Source organism: Fukomys damarensis, unplaced genomic scaffold (genome assembly GCF_012274545.1).
Source record: "Fukomys damarensis isolate Sample0158 unplaced genomic scaffold, DMR_v1.0_HiC HiC_scaffold_15, whole genome shotgun sequence".
Classification (NCBI taxonomy): Eukaryota; Metazoa; Chordata; class Mammalia; order Rodentia; family Bathyergidae; genus Fukomys; species Fukomys damarensis.
In genome coordinates, this window is record NW_022900927.1 from 20,123,933 (window position 1) to 20,144,336 (window position 20,404).

General features: G+C 41.1%; 1 long non-coding RNA gene across 2 annotated transcripts in view; it reads left to right on the top strand.

The window, feature by feature from the left end:
- Window positions 1-8,313, top strand: part of LOC104851929 — a 39,651-nt gene extending 31,338 nt beyond the window's left edge. The window contains exons 3-5 of one of the 2 annotated variants that reach the window (XR_002024875.1): window positions 1,141-1,204; window positions 4,942-5,037; window positions 7,422-8,313. This is a non-coding gene — a long non-coding RNA (uncharacterized LOC104851929). Of the gene's footprint in view, window positions 1-1,140; window positions 1,205-4,941; window positions 5,038-5,554; window positions 5,582-7,421 lie in introns of those variants that run through there. The other variant, XR_002024876.1, reaches the window with a different exon arrangement.
- The last annotated feature ends 12,091 nt before the right edge of the window (window positions 8,314-20,404 follow it).

Consider the following 20,404-nt stretch of genomic DNA (forward strand, 5'->3'; position numbering starts at 1 on the left):
CAAACTTCAACATGTACAATGCACACACTTGTCCCTAGCACCCAGGACATGTTGTAGATAGACATTTACACCTGTATACATGCACTGTGCTCAACAGGTTACACTCTATCCCTTCACTGATCATACATTCATCCCAACATCAACCTTCCAGATGTAAAGCATGCCTTCCTCTCCAGTGATACTTGTCCACATACACTCATTGTTTAAAGCATGTGCATGCAGATGCATGTGAAATACATGTGCAATCCACAGCTTTCCCTGTGCACCTCTTTCTTCCCCTACTAAGGAGTGGGATGTAGAGATATGCTCCACTTCGTCAAGAGCGGGATCTCTTTGAAAACAGGTAGACTGAACCAACTTTTAAAAGTAGCTAGCCGGGAGTGGTGGAGCACGCCTGTAATCCCAGCATTCCAGAGGCTGAGGCAGGAGGATCACTGTGAGTTCGAGACCAGCCTGGGCTACATAGTGAGTTCCAGGTCAGTCTCAACTACGTAGTGAGACCCTGTCTCAACAAACAAAAAGAATCGCCAGGAATTTCTCCCTATTCCCCTGGACACAACAGGCCCCACAGGATAGTTTGAGGCTGGAAACTGTGTAAATTGGTGCAGCACTCCAAAGTGGGGGAAATGAGGCTATCTGGGAAGGGCCCTGAAAAAAGAACAGTTTGGAGAACCGATGACCACCCTGTGCTAGGAGCAGCAGTCCTGTCGTTCTCTCTGTTCTTTGAAGCTACTCCAAATTCTAGATTTTTTTTTAGAGAACCCTGTGTTCACGCTCCTGCCTCAAATAGAACCCTGACCAATAACAGGTTTCAATGCACCTCAAGTGAAGGGAAAGGAGAAGGGCCCCTAATAATTAAAGAATACCCTTAATAGGTCATGCTTTATGCATTTTATTTTATTAAAATCCTAGCTGGGGCTGGAGGCTGGAGGTGTAGCTCATTGGCTTAGCATACTTGAGGCCATGGGTTTAATCTCCAGCATGCAGAGCAGTAAGGGGAGGGGGAGAGGGCATAGTAGATAGTACAGATAGTACTTCTTTTGGTGAACGAGGAAACCAGGGTTCAAACACATTAAGTAATAGTGACATTGTGAACTCAGGCCTGATTCCTAGCTTATAATCTTTCTTTTCTCATGCTAGGACTGACCAACTATCAAAAAAGTTTGAGTTTTTTAGGATCTACCCACCTCCAAGCCTTGTAAGAGTAAGTATTCTTGTGTTTATGTTTATGAAATAAATACATTTTGTCTGAAATAGAAGAGTTTATAACAAGAGCCCTTTATAAATGTGTGATGTATATGGGCAGCTGGCAAAATGGTTCCACAGAGATTCTAATGATAGCTTCTGTGTGTGTGTGTGTGTGTGTGTAGTTTCTAAGTGTTTTCTCATCCGCTGAACCCTTTTGATCATCACACCAAATCCTGTGATGAATGCGGTCCATACCTATTTTTATTTAAGAAAACTGAGGGTAAATAAAAAAGAAATCAATATTTACTGAGTAAATTATTCTAAGACATATATGCTCATGCACTCACACTCACACACACACACACACACACAAGTGACAAGGGGTCACTTGTGAGGCTACACATGTCCTCATATTTCACCTCTGCCAAAAATTATTATTTTATCACTTACAGATGAGGAAGCATTTGAATTATTGTTATTATTTTAGCACTATTTTCTTACAAGCTCAACTAATTGGTACCTAAGTCATTCCAGATGGGTGGATTACCAAAGACTGCTCTGAAGAGGGGAGTTGTTTCCCTTGAGAAATGTTTTTCTCTGCCTAACTCAGTTCCCTGCTTTGCAGTTTCCGTCTGTTTCCTCGTATTTTTTAATTCCTTCAGAAAGAATGAAGCATAGCAGCCAACTGTCTTCTGAATAATAACCTTTTGAAGATTTAAGCCTGTCGTGCTGCCAATGGCTGTTAGCTCCCAGTTCCTGCCATTTTGTTAGAACAAGTGGACCTCACAATTGTGTTCCTCATAAAGGCTCAGAAGTATAATGCAAAGAAGCTCCTCTTTTTCCTTTTTTGGACCCCCCAAGACATATTTTACACAGGTCAAACGGCAAATAGCTACTGGCCTGCCCACCAGTAATGAGTGCGGGTCTGTAAACAAGGGGCACAGAAGGCACGTGACCTCGTCTTCCCCTTCAGAGGGTCTTTTCCTTGCTTCCTGACGAAATCAATTCAATGCTACATACAGCTTTGTTTTTCTACTTTAATTTGGTAATTGAGTCCTATCAGCATGTGACTTTTTTGCCATCATATTTACAGGTCTATTCACTCCAGGTCTAGGTTTACTACTTTCCCATATCCTTTCCTACCATTTGTACCACCATCTAATTATCATCCAAGTCAATAAATTTTTTTCTTAAATTTCCATTTAAGGTCTTGGTCTAATTTTGGATATAAATTCAACATCTGTCAAGGAAAGTTCTTCCTGCTTATGACAAGAAATGTGTGAGAAAAAGAAAAAATATGATTCTGGTGATGAATGCAATTTCTTGGGCCAATTAACTGAGACAGTTCACATGTTTATTATGTTTAAACTATTGGATGATTAATTTAGGGAGTTTTATAGACAGTTTAATATTCTCACAGCTTAAGGAATAAGATAGTTTACATAAAAGAAGAGAGAAAGAGCCAGAGATATATCTACCACTGATGATGAATATGACATGTGAAAGATAGGGACATTAGAACATTTTCCTTAAATTATACAGTTCAGAATGTGGGTGTGAATACTTAAATATTAGCATTATATTATCTGCAAGAAATCTACAATGCTAACTTGAATGTTCCCTGACCTTCAGCATATATCTTGGCTGCTGTGCCCTAGTCTTTCTCAAGTTGGCATTACAAACCCTTCCTATGATTGCTTATGTCAATCATAATTGCTAAGGTAACACCTTGGGCAAAAGCACATTAAAACATTCATCTGATAATCTCTAATTTTTCATTTTCCACTACATCTCTTTAGTGCAAGTGATTAATAGTTGCTTGGGATTAAACCAAGACTATCGAGTGTCTGGGATAGGGGTGGTAGGAGTGGCAAAGTGAGGTCAGTTCAAGACCATGAAAGAACAAAATTGTATCACTTGAAATGGACCTGGCCTCCTGGACTGTCCCTAACCTTTTGTGCTTATTGTCTGAAATGTCCCATACTCTTCTGACAGGCAGCTGGTTCACTGGTTTTTCACCTTTCCTAGCCTTTGCTTTACCCAAATCCACCTCTTTAGAACTGCCCCACATATACACGGAGAAAAGCCTTATCTTTCTTCTTCCCCATCTCCTTTACTCATTTGATGCATAAATTACCTTCTGAGGTTGTCAGCCCTGTTGAGCAGTTGGTGATTTTAGTGGGGGTAGGGGACTGACCGCTTTGCCCAAAGAGCCACTTGAGTCAATTAGGTCAACCCAGGTAAACCATCAGCCTGCTCTCTTGGTATGCCTCTCCTCCTATTATATTGTCTTTCTGTAGTCTTTCGTTTTTTCAACAAATATCTGTTAGGTACTTATTATGTGCCAAAAGTTACACTATACCTATGGTTCACAGTGACATGATATTACTGTTTCTTTCTGATTATCAAATTTCAAAAAGCCCAATGAAGGAAGTACACTAGGAAAACAGTTATAAGAGGAAGATGATTCTTGTTTCTTATCTGGAAGCTGTTATTATTTGGAGGTGGAGGGCAGTAGTAAGAGGCCCAATGTCACTGGCCAGAAACTCTCTCCTCACCTTAGCCCCCACCCTGGACAGCAGGACAGTGGGTGGGAGGTGGGAGTTAGCTGCAGTCACAGGCCCCCATACCATCTCAACTTTAATTTCTTGCCCCAGGCCCCCCCTAACCATGAACAAGTCTGTCATTGTAATTAAGCAGTCTGTAATCAACAAAGTCCCATTAAGAAATAATGAGGCCAGTAATGCAGTGAGTGCCATTGATGGGGGATTAGTGAAACTCATGTGGTTTCCTACAACTCCCCCACTCTTTGAGGAAGTGGTAATGGGGAAACTGTTGACTCAGCACCCGACATTAATCCCTGCACCCTCCCCTGTACTGCCAAATTCAACTCCATGCCTGAGATGGATGTGTTGGGTGGAACATGGCTCCCCAACTCTGAAAAGCAGATACACATGCACGCTTCACTCCCAGTGCTGACCACATCGTACATCCTCCAGTAAATGTCCCAGGAGTTGGAAACAAAAGTAGAACATAGGATCAAATATCCTGCCTTCTTGCTGAAGACTTTCTCAAATAGATTGTGGCTCCATTAGCATCTGGTAAATGGGCTTGGCTCAAGGGGCTCCTGGCTGAAGGACCATAGGTTTTGTTTTTTAACACCCATGCCATGTTGAATCTTGTATCTGTTGTTATTGCCTGTGTTTGAGGACATAACTTCTTGGAGAACAATAACAACTTTTTTTCGTTTTTTACTGCACCAAGTAGTTGAGTGTTCTCTAGCCTAAGATGTTCTGATGCTCATCTCGCAGCAGCAACTTCACATGTGAAAAAGTTGCCATGCAGAAAGTCAATGAAGAGGTCCCCAGATGCCTTTTTCTGCTAATTTTATTGAATCCAGTAAAAATAATAGAGTTAAATTAGTCAGTCTGGAGGTTCACAAAGTGTATAATGTTCTATGTGAGGGAAGTGTGCTACCCTGACATAGCTGAACTACATTAAGACGTAGTTCACCTGCTTTCTGAAAGTGAATTCCATGCAGTCTAAAGAGTCTTATATTTGGGAGAAGGACGATGACCTCTTGAGGAACATTTTAGTCCACGCTCCTGTGAGCTCAGACAATCTTAGCATCTGTTGAGCTTGTAGTTTTTACTGTTCCTCTGCTCAGGAATTAGAGCTGGGTGGGCCAACTAGGGGACTGAATGATAGAAGCTCATCTAATTCTTCCCTTCCCTTTCACAACACTCCCTTTAGGCTGTACAGCCCCTTCTCAAGCAAGGCAAGAATCTATAGCACACAATTATGAGTTTCAACCCAGAAGAGTTTCAATTCAAGCTTCTACTTCCTTGGGTAAGTTGCTTAATGCTATCTCTGAGGTGGTGGCGACAATATCTACTGCAAAAGTTTGTGATGATTAAAAGAAAGGGAAGCAGCTGGGCTCAGGGACCCATGCCTGTAATATTTGCTATTTGGAAGGCTGAAGCAGGGCGATCTCAAGTTCAAGGCCAGCCTGGGCAATTTAGTGAGACCCTATTTCAAAGTAAAAAATTAAAGGTCTGGGGTGTAACTCAGTGATAGAGCATATGCCTGAGTTCTGTTCCTGGTATCAAAGGAAGAAGGGGGAAAAAAAGAAAGAAGGGAGAAAAGCAGAAAAGTATAGAAAACACTTTGTATCACTGCACCTGGCTCACAATGAATACTCACAATGAATGGTAACTAAGAACAGAGCTAACTTTAGCTTCAATCTCTCATTTTCCAGTAAGTGCTACTTGATTTTGCCTACATTTTCCAGTAAGTGCTACTTGATTTTGCCTAGCCTTAGTGAGCTGTAATTGTTTTCATGTGCCTTTATTTTTTGTTTTTGCAGTGCTGGGGATCAAACCCTGGATCTTGTGCATACTAGGCAAGTGTCTACCACTGAGCTATATCCCCAGCCTTCTCATGTGTCTTGTGTTTTGTTTGCCTCCATGTAAGTTTCTCTGACCATGGCCTAATATTCTTAGATATTAATCTGATGTTACTGAGTTCCACAGAAGTCTTTTGGGCAGGATCCCTGCTCAGATATCAAATAATTCTTCCTGGGCCATCTGCCACTTCAGGTTCATAAAATGTATTATTTGGTCTTTTATGTCAGTGGCACTTGCTCCATATTAAGATACAGTTCATTTCCTTTCCTTAGGGGTATCCACTGGAGGCTAAGAAGCCTTGCACATGGTTTAAAAAAAAAAGATTAGCAGTATCAGTGCACGGTGGAGGTGTTGAAGAAGAGAGGGTCTGGGGGCCAGGGATTTAGCTCAGTGATGCCTCCACCTGCCTCGCAAGCGCAGGGTTCTGAGTTCAATCCCCAGTATGAGACAGAGACACACACACACATACAGAGAGAGAGAGAGAGAGAGAGAGAGAGAGAGAGAGAGAGAGATACTGCAAGGTAGAATGGGGAGCTGCATAGGAAAATTGGGCCTGTTAGATGCGTTGGTGGTTGTACACACTGAATAGAGTTTTCTTTCCCAATGCTGTGGGCATAACCTGTACAGGTTTGAGCACACAAACCCTTGGCCTGAAATGACAGCTTTAGGGTGAGTCTGGTGCCAGAGATTGGTCAGCTCCATAATCTTGTCCCCTTCCCCAAACTAAATTCGCTTTTCCCTTCTTTCTTCTGATGATAAGGATATAATCCAGGTGAGAGGTGACCATTTCTTCACTAGTGTCTGTTCTTCTTTGTCATCTTTGTGTGTTGCACATTTAGGGAATTATTTGTATGCATGCTTTATCTTGGCCCAGTATTCTTCTATTACCCCCACATCCTTGGGCATGGCCACCACCTCCTTCTATCATTTGGTAAACACCAGAATGAAATAATCTCCCCAAAGTATTCATTCAACTTGAAAAATCCTTCTTGCTAAGTCAGAACCCTCAGAAAATATCTTCTCTTGTTGCATCATAAATCTCCTGCCTTGGATATGAGTGCCAGAATTTGCTACCAGTTGATACAATTGAGACAATAGAGAGCTTTCCCAAAACAGTGAAAGCCTGCAGGAGCCTTTGGTTTAAAGGATGTAGAGATTAATTCCTGGGAGTTTATGAGGTGTACATGCCTGTCCACACTTCATCCTTCTTGACTTATGATGTCTTAGCATTTATGGGTTTAGACATGTGCTAAAGCATATTTAACAACACTGGGTCACCTCTGTCTGGAAGCACACTTGCTAGTTCCATGACAGGTCCACCTACAACAGGGAAAAAAGGTTTGGGCAATGGGGGAAAAAAAAAAAAAAGCTTTTGTGGGCTGGGGATTTAGCTCAGTGGTTCCTGCGCTTGCTTCACAAGCCCAAGGGCCCAAGTTTGATCCCTAGTACCAAAAAAAAAGGCCTTTGCTATTTAGAATATAGGAGTAGGAGAATAGAGCAAGAATATGTTTTATAGAACAAGAAGAGATAAAAGGGAAAAATACCAAAGGTACAGCTGATTTACTTAAAATCGACATATACCAAAAATACCCTTAAGACTGAGACTTTTGTTACATGAGTGAATAGTATTAAAGAAAAAGAAGCCTGCTTTCCAATAGGATTGCTCCTAACCCTATGAGCAAAGGAGCATCCACAACATCTATCGTGGGAGGATGTTCTTCTGAAGTCTGACCTTAATCTCTCCAATGCTATTTTATTTGCCTGTATTAAGTGTAGCTTTGTAGTTGTTCTTGGGTTGTTTTTATTGTGTGTGTTTTGCCTTCGCAGGTAAACTCTTCCTGGGCAGGATGTGACTCTTCAGAGGAATTTTGTAATCCCCCTTCCCAGAAGTGCCCATGTCAAGGCCATGCTACAGAGGAGGCCCAAGAGCAATTACTAACCAACCAGTTGGAAGCCCAGAAAATATACTTGATCTGAGCCAAAAGCCCGAGAAGCAACTGGAAGCCCAGCAAATACAACGGTGTCCTGCAGCTGATGCCTTTGCTCCGGACTAAGGCATAATCCAACCACTTCCTCTTCATAAGACAAGTATTGTCTGGAGGAGTCTGTGTGTGACTTGGAGGAGAAAGGACAAAAAGAATCAAGAGCTCAGTTCCCACATTGCCTTCCCTATGATCCTGTGAAAGGGGGAACAAAATGCCTGAGCAGGAAGCAGGGAAAGAGCTGTAAGACTCCATGGGAAGAGGCTGATTGGAGCCTTCCTTAGAGAAACTCAGCTATCCTAGTTTTAACCTATTCCCATTCCTTACCATTCTCACCTGTAATTCTGTCTTGGCAAGAAATCCACACTGAATGCTCTCAAAGTACTTTGTAGACTTTAATTAGTTCTGTGGGAAGTAAGGCAAAGCTTAGCCTTGATTTTGCCAAAAGAGATGATGGCAGCAGGGGGGTGGGGGACATGCAGAAAGCAAGGAGATGATGGACAACAAGAGCAATTGTGCCACTTACTGAAGGCCATGCAGTATAGAAGGGACTGGGATTCAAATCTTTGAATCTTGACTCTTGGTAAAAATTTCGTAGCTTTCCAAATTCCTCAACAAGCAGTGGGCTCACCCTACTAACCTACTTTGCTAGGGTGTTGTTGATGAATGCTTATAAACCCTGTCCTAGATGATAGGTTTGGAGGATTGTTAAGGAAAGCATGTCATTAAATCTCTACTCACCCCCTCCTCGACAAATAGCCCTGGAGGGACATGGATGTCTGCCAGAATCCAGGGGCCTCCAGTGCTATGGGTGGACCAAGATTCAACAAGAAGAGGATGTTCCAACAGTGAAGGAATCAACCCATGGGAATGGGGTGAGTTTCAGGGGCTGAGGAAGACCTAGCTGATATATGGCCAGGTAGCCCAGAAAAAGTCATCAAAAGATGATTGACTTCCACCAAAATCATCGTGGCAGGTTAGTTTTTTAAAATTCAGAATAAAATTTTTGTAGTTATTTCCCTTTCTTGTGAAAAGAGAAGAAAACCCCTCTGATCTCCATCACAAGACAATTGAGTTCTGTCAAATTAGGACACTAAGATTCCTCTGTACCTCCCTAAAAGAAGTGGTTAAGACGGGTGTGGTAGTGCACACTTACAATCCCAGCTACTTGTGAGGTTGAGGCAGGAGTATCCCATGTTTGAGGCCAGTCTGTACAACTTACAGAGAACCTATCTCACACACACACAAACACACACACACTGACAAAAGTGCTATGAATGTAATTCTGGTAAAAAACCCCTATCTATCCCATACACACACACACACACACACACACACACACACACACACACTTGTTAAGACATTTTGGGCTCTGACATTAAGACCTAGGTTGAAATCCTTCTTTTCCACCTTCCTTCTGTGTAGACTTGAGTGAGTTACTTAACTTTGTTAAGCCTTACTTTCCTTATCTATAAAATGGACATAGTAACTTACTATGGCTTACTCAAAAGTTTGTTGTGAAGGTTAAATGCACTAATTTAGGTAAAGCCTTAACATAGAGCCTGGCATATAGTAAGCACTTGACCAATTTTAGCTACTCACTCTTTTCTCTTTGAAAGATTACTCTATGCCCATTTGGAGAGTGTCCCTAAGCCATTTGCTTGGTTAGTTCCTGATGCCTTTCCTGGCCCCTTGGCTATCTTTTCCACCCTGGTCAATGAGAAGTTAGGAAATGTAAATACAAAATTCTTTTTTCATGTTGGTTAGGACAAAGTAGAGATGGGAAAGTCGAAATGCTAGTGGAAAAAATATGACTCAGATTAATACTGCTCTGCACAGTAGATGTGTTCTCACAAACGCTAATTGGCTACTTTTATGTTGAGTGACTTCCTTTGCATTACTAAAGTAATATTCTTATGGAAACAAAAACCACAGTTCAGAGAAGAAAAACTAATCCTGGAGCTTGAGACACTTTCCATATCCAAACCTAATTGAACTGTCCCAGTCACCCAATAAAGAGGCCTTATTATTCCCATTTTATGGATAAAACAATTGCAACTCAGACAGGTTAAGTAACACAACCAAAATTACTCTTCTAAGGATGGTGGAGCTGAATCTGAGTATGGTTCTGGCTCCCAAACCTGCCCATGTCCTACTATATCACATTCAAAGGGATCTTCACGCTTGCCAATGGTCAGCCGAGGTGCACTTAGATCTCTCACACATTGCTTGCTCTAGGCCGCTGCCACGCTGGCTTCCTGCTATCTCAGGCCCTGTGATGCCACATGCTTCTTCATGTTGGCCCTTCTATCTAGATGCCCTTCTTCCTCTCCTCCAGGAAATTCCTATGTGACCTTGAGTGCTGCCTAAATTCCATCCATCACTTCTGAGAAGCCAGCAATGACACTTTTTCTTTTGCTTGTTTGTTTGTTTTTGTTTTTTCTGGTACTGGTACTGGAGATCAAACTCAGAACCTTATGCTTGCAAGGCAGGCACAGTGCTGCTGAGCTAAATCCCAGGCCCAACAAGGACACATTCTGTATGAAAAATAGATGCTCGCTCCTCTGTGTGGCTCACAGTGTTTTGTTTATATTTCCATTTCAACATTTATAATATTGTTTTAAAGGTTTTTTTGAAGACTCGGTCTCTCTATGTCTCTCTCCTCAATAAACTAAACCCCCTGAAGACAGGGATCAGAGCTTCTTGTCAGACCAGTGACAGACATCAAGCAGATGTTGAGTGGGTGAATGAATCAGCAGTGGTTTTCTCTAAGCAGTGCCAAGTAGATGGGATGGAGCTGACACCACCTGTGCCAGAGAAAGCGAATGTGATACACTTGGAGGACAGCACACCCGAAAGACAAATGGAAATGGTGTTTTTTTGTTCTTTTGTATTATTTGGATTAACTGATGTTTTTGATTAATTATAATTTGGGGGACCCCTGCCCACTTCCCTCACCTGATGTTGCTCTAACTGAGCACACGAGAACTTCTCTTTAGACAACCATACCATTCTGTCCCTTGCCTTCCATAAATAATTGGGAGTTAGCTCGAGTTACTGCCTCATTCTGGGGTAGCAGATGTGGGTGGTGTCTCCTGGCCAATTGTGGGTCATACTTAATAAAACTTGGTATGGGTTTAGTTTACTAAAATTTCTCCTGGATGAAACATTAACTAATTAATTATCGCACCCTGAGGATTAAACCCACAGCCTTGCACACACTAAGCAAACTACCGCTGAGCTAAATCCCTAACCCTAAAATACTTATGTTGGCTATTTTCACCTTCTAACTCCAAGAAGCCTTTTGCTCTTGCTGGATTTTGTTTCATTTTTCACTCCTATATCTCAGTCCCAGTACATGTTAGGTGCTTGGTAAATGTTTGTCGAATAAATGAATGCATTTTTATTATCCTCAGATATTTCATACATATAAAAGAACATATACAATGGAAAATAAGATTAAATAAGTAAGTCGGATATCCTATACTTACACCGAGCTTAACAAAGAGATTATTGTTAATATTGGTGAGGCCTCCTGTTTGTTCCTGTTTGAGTATATCCATTTTGTCTTCCCCTGGAGAAATCCTCTACTCTAATAGTTTTACATTTCCCATTTCTTGAATTTCAGTATTCTTTAACTACATATAGATTATTTACTAATACAAAACCATTCTGTTATAATGTGATTTTTTTTTTTTTTTTGGGTACCAGGGATCGAACTCGATTGGGTCACTGTGCTTGCAAGGCAGGCACCAGAACCACTGAGCTAAATCCCTAGCCCAATGTGAAAGTTTTGACAGTTTGCCTTTTTGTCTCAAAATTGTTTGTGATATTCATTCATGTGGCTACAAATAGGTTTAATTTATTTTTACTGATGTATTTTAGTTAAATAAGTGAACATGCCACAATTAACCATTCTTTTGTCAAGAGATAGTCCAAGCCAGGTATGATGAGGCCTGTAATCCCAGCACTCTAGGAAGCTGAGGCAGGAGGACCTCAAGTTTGAGTCCCATCTGGGAAATTTAGCAAGGCCTGTCTCAAAATAAAATGTAAGAAAAGATATGGATATAGCTCAGTGATAGAGCACCTATGAATCCCTAGTATGGGAGGGGTGGAGATAGTCCAGTTGTCTTCAGCTCTGTTTTGTTTTTACAAAAAAAAATAGTGTTATAAACATTGTTGTACATATCTCTAGAAATGCATGTGCAAAATTTTCTCAGGGGCATACATTGAAGAATAGAACTTCTGTGGGCTGGGGATTTAGCTCATTGGTTCCACCACCTGCCTCGAAAGCACAAGGTCCTGAATTTGATCCTTGGTACCAAAAAGAAAGAAAGAAAGAAAGAATAGAACTTCTAGAGGTCAGGGATTTAGCTCAGTGGCACCATGCCTGCCCTGTAAGTGCAAGGTCCTGAGTTCGATCTCTAGTACTGGATAAAAAAAGAAAATAAAAAGAATAGAATTTCTGGGCACCTGTAATCTTTCCTGTTACTTAGGCAGGAGGATCACAAGTTTGAGGCCAGCCTAGGGAGCTTAGAGAGTCCCCCCTTAAAAAAGAGGTTGAGATTATTCAGATTATTCACACCAGGGAAACTATTCAGTATTTACACAATGCATAAGATTCTAATAAGATTACTGACATTTAGAAATGGGAAGAAAGGAGCTAAAGGTGTAGGGAAGGTGGGGTGGGTAGGGGAAGAGTAAAAAGGGAAAAGGAAAAAATGTGAGAGAGCGAAAAGATGAAAATAAAGTGTTTGTAGATGGGGAGGGGAGGAGGGGGTGAAGGGAGGGCAGAGGTAAGGGGAAAAAATGAGAATCAAGACTTGTCATGTAGAGGTACAAGATCCCAACAATGAATGTAACTGTACTGTATCCCTAAAATGTACCAATAAACTCAATTAAAGCTGAAAAAAAAAGAGGTTGAGAGTGTAGCTCAGGGCTACAGCACTTGCCTAACGTGCACAAGGCCTTGGCTTCAATCCCCAGTGCTGGAAGAAAAAAAGTAGAATAAAGAAAAGAAAGAAAGAACAACACTGCTGGCCACAAATAGCATCATACCCAATAGCGAAAAATTGAAAGCTTTCTCTCTCAGCTCTGGAACAAGTTAAGGTTGCCATTCTTTTCACTTCTATTTACATCTCACCAGAGAAGTCAAGCAAGAAAAAGAAAGAAGAGGTAAGAACCGGAAGTGGTGGTGCACACCTGTAATCCCAGCACTCAGGAGGCTGAGGCAGGAGGATCACTGTAAGTTTGAGACCAGCCTGGGCTACATAGTGAGTTCCAGGTCAGTCTCAACTACATGGTGAGACCCTGTCTCACACACAAAAAAAGAAAGGAGGTAAACTGATCTTCAAGAAAGATGCCAAAACACACATTGGGAAAGGATCATTCAAGAAATAGCTTTGAAAAAACTGGGCAGTCACATGCAAGAGAATGAGCTCGTTTCTTACCTTACACCATATATAAAAATTAACTCAAAATGGATTAAAGATTCAAATATTAGCTCTGAAACTATAAAATTCCTAAAAGGAAGCATGAAGGGAAATTTTCCATGACATTGAATTTAACAACTATTTCTCAGACATGCCACTAAAAATAGACAGCAAAAGAAAATATAGACAAATGAGAGTACATCAAATTTTTTTCTCATTGAGTTTATTGGTGCATTTTAGGGATACAGTACAGTTACATTCATCACTGGGATCTTGTACCTTTACATGACAGGTCTTTGTTCTCATTTTTTCCCCTTGTCCCTGCCCTCCCTTCACCCCCTCCTCCCTTCCCTGTTTACAAAGACTTTGTTTCCATTTTTTCATTTTCTCATTTTTTTCTTTTCCCTTATTACCTTTCCCATACCCTTCCCACTAGAGAGTACATCAAATTTAAAAGGAAATAATCAGCAGAATAAACAGACAACCTATGGAATAGGAGAAAATATTTTCAAACCAACATGATTGAACCTCGAAGACAGTTGTTTAAGTAAAACAAGCCAATCATAGGCTAATACTGCATGATTCCTCTTTTATGTGATATCCAAGGTAGTCAAACACTTAGAAAGCTAGAATTGTGGTTTCTGGGGAAGAGAGATATCTGTCTTGTTCAGTGGATATAGATTTTCAGTTTTGCATGATATAAAGCTCTAGAGATTTGTAGCAGAGCAATGTGCATATAGTTAACACTACTGTATTATACACTTAAAGAAGGTTAAGATGGTAAATTTTATGTTACACATTTTTACAACATCAATAAAAAGGAACAGAGCTGAGTGATAGGGTATGCATATCTTCAAGTTTAGAAGACCAAATTAAATTGTTTCCAAAGGGTTGTGTCAATATATAGGAGCTCCCACTTCTTAGAAATATGAGTTTCTGCCGGGGATTTAGCTCAGTGGTTCCGGCGCCTGCCTCACAAGCACAAGGACCTGAGTTCGAACACAACCCGAGTTCGATCCCCAGTACCAAAAAAGAAAAAAGAAAGAAATTTTCCATTTCTCTGAAGCCTCACTAACATTTGCTATTATCATACTTTCAGTGATTTGTCAATCTGATGGATTATTATGTGTATTGGCTATTTGGATTTCCACCTAAGTAAATGATTTCTTCATGTCTTTTTGCACAGTTTTCTATTCTTTGGGTTACTTTTCTTAGGATTTCTAAAAGTCAATTCTTTATATATTCTGTGTGCAAATCTTTTATACATCATTGAGTGGTAAATATCTTCCAGATTGTAGCTTATGCTGTTATGAATTTGGGGTGAGGGTTGTCGTTCAGAGGGAAAGAGTGCGGCTGATACATGGGAGGGCGCAGGCTCGATTCTCAGCAACACCTTTCCCCAGAGAAAAGAGAAACAAATTTTAATATAGTCCCACATAGTCATCTCTTCCATTATAATTTGTTCACACTTTGTTTTAAGGAATTTTTCTTTACTGCAAATGTTTTCTCCTTAAAAAATTGAAGTTGTGCTGGAATGCATTTTTGTTGTTTGATTTTGTTTTTGGTACCGGGGATTGAACTTGGGTCCTTGTGCTTTTGAGGCAGGTGGCAGAACCACTAAGCTAAATCCCCGGCCCTGGAATGAATTTTTGAAGAGGTGCAAGAACTGGCAATGGGGAATTAAAAGAAGTTTTCCTTCTTTGTACAGAAAGCAGACGTCAGAGGCCATCTTTCTACGTGTAATTCACACTGAAGCTGCTGCATGGGCAGGCGCTTTACCCTCAGGAAAGGTTTCTTGCCCACGAGGGTTTGCAAAGTTTTCAGTGACTTAAAGAAGCAATGGAACCTGCTTCATTTTGTTCAGTGGGGGGCGGTGCTTGAAAGTTGTTGAACAGTGAAGAGATTATTGTTCACCCAGAAGGGGAGAGATGAAAATGAAGGGACAAAGCGATTCTTCAGGTCTCTGAGCTTAAACATATCACTATCAGTCTGCAAGGCACAAACTAAAGCAAATGTATCCCACTCTATCCAGCTTAACCCCTTCTTCTTTACCTGGAACTTTCTATGTAGTAGAAACAAAACACTCTCAGGAGAATAAGGCCAAATCTACCATGGGATCATAAAAGGCAAATCACTCCAAGTTAAAAGCATGCCACCTAACAACAAACAGAGGTGTGGACTCCCCTCCTCTTGGGACTGAAAGCTGGATTCTAATAGCTTTGAGTGGAGAAAGACAGAGATGACTCTGGAGCTATTTGGAAATCTAGAGAGGAGATTTATAAGCCTTAAGGTTGGATCAGTTGAAAAACCCTCTCATTCTGCTTAATCCATGGTAGTTGTCGATGAGAAGGAAGTTTCAGAAGGAGTCAGAGGAGAAAGTTTGAGAGAAACAAGGAGGTAGAAAACCTGTCCTCAAGCTCAAATATCACATGGTTTTCCCTACATGAGAAACCAAAATTATAAATAACGAGGAAATTAAAAGACAGACAATGGGAAGTAGGGAGATATATCTTTCTCAAAGGGGAAGGTAACCAAGAGGTGGAGGGAAGGCGAAAGAAGGGGAGGGACAGAGGATGAAAACAAGGGATAAAGATGTGCTATGTACGTGTACCAACTACTCACAGGGAGTGTAGCCTTTATGTACTGAAAACTTGTGCTAATAGAAATAAGAAAGAAAGCCGGTCCTCTAGAACAGAGCAGGAATGGGGCGAGGGTGGAGAAAGCTACAGAAGGATAGACTGGCCCAGCAGGGATGGATGGCATTTCTGGCTCCTCCAAAGGGACATCACCATCAATCTTTAGTTTTTCATCATGGGCGAGTGAAGAGGAGCAAGAGAGGAAGGACAATTCAGTGTAAATTATTATACAGCCCTTGGCTTTCTGAGCGCTGCCAGTAAAAAGAGATTTATGGAGCGAAACTTTGAGCATAGGGTTCTAGAAAAAGCTCACATCACCTTCAGGCACATTTACCCAACACATTTTGGCACATGAGTGTGCACTCATACATCCACTCCCGCAGAAGCAGCACAGTCACTAGTACCCTTCCAAACTCACCCTGCCTGTTCTCCTGCGGCCACGCGGGCTCCAGGCTAGATCCCGCCACCCATTCCGGTTTGGTTCAGGCCGATGAGGCTGTAAAAGTGATGAGGAGTTGGCAGCCATCGGCGCTAAAGATTTTGGACTGAATATGGTAAATGATTGCTCTTGGGGAAGGACACAAGGAAATGAATGTTTCGTGCAGAGTATCCTGTTAACTACACAGGGGAGGGAGTTAAACTTTGATTTATTAGAAATAGAGACTGAGGAGACAGTGCTGCTCCACAGATGCAGAGGACAACTCCTGTAAACTTTAGTTAAACCATTAGCACTGAGACTGCAAAGACCAGACAGACTAAACCGGAGGGGATGCACATCTGTCTCTAGTCTCTGTATCCCCAGAATCCTGGGAGGCAGTGTACAGCCAGGAGCTAGAGGAGAGGGACCTTTGATCTCAAGCTGTTGGGAGCTCTAATGAGGAAGGCTGTTGCCCTGTCTGGTTTCTTGGGAGATCACTCAGAGGCTTGAAAATAAGAATTTCTGAGCCAAATAGTGGGTGTGCCTGGCTGGTTTGAAGCAGCCTCTTAGACAAACAGAGAGGGAAAGGGCAGAAGAAATTTGGAATACTGAGGGAGCAGCTTAGCCATCCTCCGTCTGCCCCCATGGTTGGCACTCACATCACCCCACACTGAGCATGACTACTGTCTCCTGAAAAGTCTTCCTGTCTTTACTGTGGGCCCACTCTCTAACACAGCACATTCAGCTCTGAACTCATCAGTGAATTCACCCCATGGTTTAATCACCCCACACTTTGCACTCCATGATCTAATCGCTTCTCAAAAGCCTTACCTCTGAACATGGAGTCTTTTGGGGGAGTCTTTTAGCTTTGATTTGAACTGTAACATAACACTATGAGGCAATTTAATTTAAAACAAAAATCAAACCATTTTTATGGGCCGGAGGTGGTGGTGCATTCCTATAATCTCAGCACTCAGGAGGCTGAGGCAGGAAGATTGCCACAAGTTCAAGACCAGCCTGGGCTACATAGTGAGTTCAAGTGTGAACTACATAGCAAGACCTTATCTCCAAAAGAAAGAAAAAAAATATATATATATATATATATATATTTATATAAACCAAATCACTTTTTTCTTCCATCTCAGCTCCACTCTCTAGTCTTGAGCAAGTTACTTAATTTCTCTGTATCTCCCTTTCTTCATCTTTAGAATGAAGGTAGTAATACCTTAGAGGGCTATTGTGAAAATTTAAATGAACTAATATATAAAAACATTTAGTGCCTAAAGCTAAAGTAAGCTTTATATAAATATTAACTATTATGTACCCATATCTGCTATCTCATTTAAGTTTCTTATTAATATTTTATGACTATAAAATGTATAGATAACAAGAATAATAACACCAATATGTCCACCTTCCATCTTGGACATTGTCTGAGTCACTTTCTTCTCACTGAGACACAGTGCCTGACGCCCCCAATTTAGAGGAGGAGTGGTTCATTTTGACTCATGGTTATAGTGTATGGTGGACAGCTCCAGAGCAGAAATGGCATGGCAGAGGGGGAATAATACAGGAGAGTTCCCATGGTGGTCAGGAAGTAGGGAGAGAAGGGAGGAGCCAGGAAAGAACTTCCAGGTCATGCCCCCTGTTACCAGCCTCTAGCAGTAATCAGCTGTGTCACCCCCATATTCCAGTCACTTTCCACAAGCCCCACCCCTGAGGCACAGGCTCTGGGAGGATATTGTCAATCCAAACTACAACAGATGTAAAAATCACAAATATAAAAACCCCATGGCTTACCCTTCCTTATGACATTCCTGTTCCTCTATTCTCAGAGATAATCTCTACTCTGAATTTGGTCCTTATCATTACCCTCAAATCTTTATACCTTTACTACATATGTATGTACTATGCCCAGTACACACTATTGTACATTTCTTAATTTTTATAGGTGGGGTTTATCATAGTCATCCTTTTTCGATTTGCTTTTGTTGTTCAGTGTTACTTTTTGATATTTATGCAGATACACAAAGCTCTTATGTATTCATTTTAATTACTGAACAGTACTCCAATCACAAGAATAAGCTGGCCGTCATGGTACACCACTGTAATCCCAGCTACTTTGGAGGCTGAGTGAGAGGACTGTGAATTTGAGGCCAGCCTGGCCTACACAGGGAAACTCTCAAAAAAAAGAAAAAAAAAAAGCTCCACAGGCGTTCTGTGAACCTCAGGGGTAGTAGAGATGGGCTGCAGCTTACTTAGCCTCTCTCCTCCTTTGGGAGGACATCAAGATTACTTTCCAATCTTTCGCATTATAAGTTCACTTAGTCAACCAATTTTTATTAAAAGCTTTGCTTCTTCCAGGCATTCTTAGCCCATGGGGATTTAGCAGTGAACAAAAGAAACAAATCTGAGTCCTTATGTAGTAGAAGGGAAAGAGTAAACTTAATAGCTATACCATTCAGGTAAGTAAAGTAAACTTAACAGGTAAACAATAGCACATCAGAAGGGCTGTGACGGGGAGGCTGAGGGAGTTTCCTATGTTAACGTGGCATTGAGGAAGGCCTTCTGGGAACAAGGCTGTGGTTGTATTTATAATTGCCTTAGTCCACCACACATTTCATTTGTTTTTACCCTTAGCAATATCCTGGCTGGGTAAGATTTCTGGTAGAACAGCCTAAACCTTTGTTCCTGAAGGACCTGACCCTTTAGTTGTCCTTGCCTCCACTGAGTTGCTCTAAGTCTCTAGTCTCCTCACAAAGTATAAATAGTTTAAAAAAAGAGAGAGAAAGATGATAGGAAGTAGAGAAGTAGATCTTTCTAAAAGAGGAAAGAGATCGAAAGACGGAGAGAGGGGGGTAAAGGTGAGGCTGGAAGGGGGATGAAACAAGGAATGGAGATGTGTTTTGTACATGCACCATCTCCATACAAGGAATGCAGACATTATGTACTGCAAACATGGACTAGTTAAAACCAAATAAATAAAAAATACATCTTCCAGAAACAGGGTTGTTGCTCAGTGGCACAGCACCTGCTGGGGAAGTACAAGGCCCTGAGTTCGATTCCAAGTACCAAGATTAATTAATTATTAATTGATGCATGCCAGATGATCTGGATTTTAAGGATGCTCTTTTTTGTCTTTTGTCTTTCATCGAGAGGCAACTATCTTGCTTCACTCAACTGCTTCATGAGTCCCTTTTCCTTTAGAAAAGTTTAGTGGCAAAAAAATAAACAAATAAATAAAAGAAAAAAGAAAAGTTTAGTGGCGTGAAGAATGTAGGAGGATTCCTCTTAGAGGAATTAATACCTTAAACCCAGCAGAACTCAAAGTTAGAGGAGTGGTAGGCAAGAAAAAATTCAAGTAAGCCATGATGTGCATCAGCCCTGCAGATAGCCCTTCGTGCCTACATCCATGGATTCTGGCTGTAGGAAAAAAATACCTCCAAATATGGCTCATTGAATCAGTCTTCTCAGATAGCTCCCCACCTTGCAGAGTGGTATCCCCCAGCCAGCTTTGTCATGGAGTCTTACTAAACCATTCCACCACTCCATGAAGTTAACTGTTTACCAGTGATGGGGTATATGATAAGACAGTGAGTCCTCTGAACATGAGCCCACATTCTCTTTTCTTCTGCTGCTCTAAAATGGAAAGCTTAGATAGAAAAGACATTATGTGGAGTTCCATGACAGTGAATAAGACGTCTACTAAATCCATGGATAATGGTGCAGGTAGAACGACTGAGGGCAAAGGAGGAAGATCCCACTATCTATTGCAATAAGGACAACGCACTGCCTTCTTTACGATGGAAGGAATCTACTATGTTCCGCCTGGGTTGCCTGGTTCCCTCAGTTACTGCACCATATGTTTCATTATTATGTTGCAGATTTCCCCTTAAGAGGCATGTAGCTGGATCTGCCTTGGTGAAAAGAAACTGCTTTGTTGAGCCCATGCATAAATTTCCACCTTGCCATTGTAGCTGTATAGCATTATTTCCTTTCCTGTCACTGGGAAAGTACCCTAACCCACAACTCAAGGGGAGAGAGGTTTACTTTAGCTCATGGTTTTGGTAGGTACTCTCAGTCCAAATGTCTTTCGTCCTCCTAGCTGCCTGGAAAAATGACATATATGTTTTTAAAGAAAATGTGTATTCTCTAATTGCATAAAGGTTTCTAGGTATATCTATCAGGACAAGTTTGTTAATTGTGTTGCTTGAATTTTCTATCTCTGCTAATTTATCAATAGAGCATTATGTTTTTTTTTAGATATCCGACTTTTTTGGTGATTTTATCAATTTCTTTTTATACTTTTATTTTATATATTTGAAGTAGTTATATAAAAGTA